Source organism: Bufo bufo, chromosome 9 (genome assembly GCF_905171765.1).
Source record: "Bufo bufo chromosome 9, aBufBuf1.1, whole genome shotgun sequence".
NCBI lineage: Eukaryota > Metazoa > Chordata > Amphibia > Anura > Bufonidae > Bufo > Bufo bufo.
The window spans coordinates 197,359,326-197,361,317 of record NC_053397.1 but is presented as its reverse complement, the minus strand read 5'-3'; the positions used below and the strand labels follow the sequence as shown (position 1 = coordinate 197,361,317).

General features: G+C 43.3%; 1 long non-coding RNA gene across 1 annotated transcript; it reads right to left on the bottom strand.

Annotated features, from left to right (window-relative positions):
- Positions 1-940: 940 nt before the first annotated feature.
- Positions 941-1,755, bottom strand: LOC120979395. The gene is made up of 3 exons (XR_005774281.1): positions 1,616-1,755; positions 1,182-1,237; positions 941-1,022 (listed from the first exon to the last, which is right to left on the bottom strand). It is a non-coding gene; the product is annotated as an uncharacterized LOC120979395 (long non-coding RNA).
- Between the last annotated feature and the right edge of the window lie 237 nt (positions 1,756-1,992).

Below are 1,992 nucleotides of genomic sequence, written 5' to 3'. Positions count from 1 at the left end.
CAACATCGCTATCTCTAACAATCACATAGATTTGGGGTGGAGTTGTAGTGCATATGCTCGACCAACACTCCATTCAAACAAGGGGACACAAGTCCGAGTAATAGCTAGATAAGAGATTAATTATCCCAAGCAGAATGCCCTTTTAATGAATCACTTTTATTATACCCATAAAATTTGAAAAAATCTAACCTTGCCATTACCACCTTCATCGTTTTCCTTCCAGAGCTTGGACTGATCACCCCTATGAAGTTCCCCGGTCTTTATTGGGTAACATTAGTTACAATACATTCCCTACAATAAAGAGGCTCGGACACATTGTTAGCTACCTCATGTATTGACTCATTTATTAACAGGCCAGTGGTTTTGAAATGGCCCTGATGATGGTGAACCCCCAACTCATCCTTCAACACTCAGGGGAGGAAAAACCCCCTAGTGGGGGAAACCTCCAGGGAACCATGGCTGAAGGACTGCCCTTCCCCTGGGCAAGGGGGTAAAAGCCATCATTTGAGATGAGGTAGCTATGGAAAGTCCAGGTAATTGTCACATCCAGTATTTGGAAATTCTGCTAGATGTTGAATCCAGAAAATCCGGTAAATGTCAAATCCGGTATTAGGAAAGTCCGGTAAAATGTCACATCCAGTATTGAGGACAGAGACCAAGCCTGGAATCTGCCTCTTGATCCAGAAGATTCATGTCCAGCAATGTCATGATGGTTTCAGTTGTCTTGGCACTCCACCCCTTGGATCTTATTGGGGGTTTTCAGGGTCCTGGGTCTTTTCTCTCAGGCCAATAGAGACACCTTCTCGGGACAACATTAAAGACAAATGCTGAGAAAAAAGAAGAAAGACCATTAATTATAAAACAGCTCTATATAATATATTACTTCTCTGAAATGTTTCTGGAGCACATTAGACCTTTACACGGCATCTACTCACCTGGAAATCTGTATAGTTCATTAGTTGGTATATTATCAGGCCAACAAATCCAGTCCACTCGACCACCATGCCTGTCCTGGTGTAGATCTGCAGAAGACAGAATAGAGGATTAGTGCCTGGCGGTACTCACCATGGACTCTATATGGAGTGAGATGGGAAGATGGAGGTCAGATAGGAGCTTTTATATTACTGTTACCCAGAAAAGATGTGGATTATACAAGACGGTGAAAAGTTGCATGAACTCACCTCTTCACATCGGCCAGTACATAGCTGGAAGAAGCCGATGGTCATACACACAGAAACTGGAAGGACGTGTTAAGGACAAGTAACAGAATTAATTCTATTATTATAGTGTTTCCTATACTGTGATGTCTGATCTGTGCTACACTGGGGTCAGAGGAAGCAAATAATCTCCTAGTTGCCAATAGTCCCACATTTGCCAAAATTTTCCCAAATATTCAAAGACAATCTCTGTAAATTTGGGTTGTCCTGGGCCAAAAATGCTTGGGGCCTAGTTAACTCCACCAATGAGTGATCGTGACCTGATCATTTAAAGGAGGGGCGGGGGTCTTGGCTTAATTAACCCAAATTTACAAACAGCAGCAATGATGGTAAGTACGTATGTGTAAGTTTTTCCAGCAAACAACATGGCACTGTTCCAGTCAGCTATAAGAGGATACAGGTCAGCAGGGCCACAATGGTCACCAAGGTTAATGCCATTCTAATGTGGCATAGGCGGCGACTGCTGAAGGATTTCTTGTACAGGCATACAGCTTGACCTAGGTTGTTAACGGCACACGAGAAAAATGCCGGTCCTGCGGCTATCCTGTGGACTGTAGGACTGATCCTCATCTAGAAAAAAAGCAGAGGAATAAAGGTCATCAATATGGACGTCATGAAGATCTGAGAATACAGAACAGCAGAGGCCGCAGGTGGTGTCATTATACAGGGGCAGTAATACATAAGAATAGTCACCAGGGCGCGTCATTGTATTTATACACATCTCTTGACTTCAAGCGATGTCCCCTCTGTATTACTAGTCCTGAGACCTCTGTAT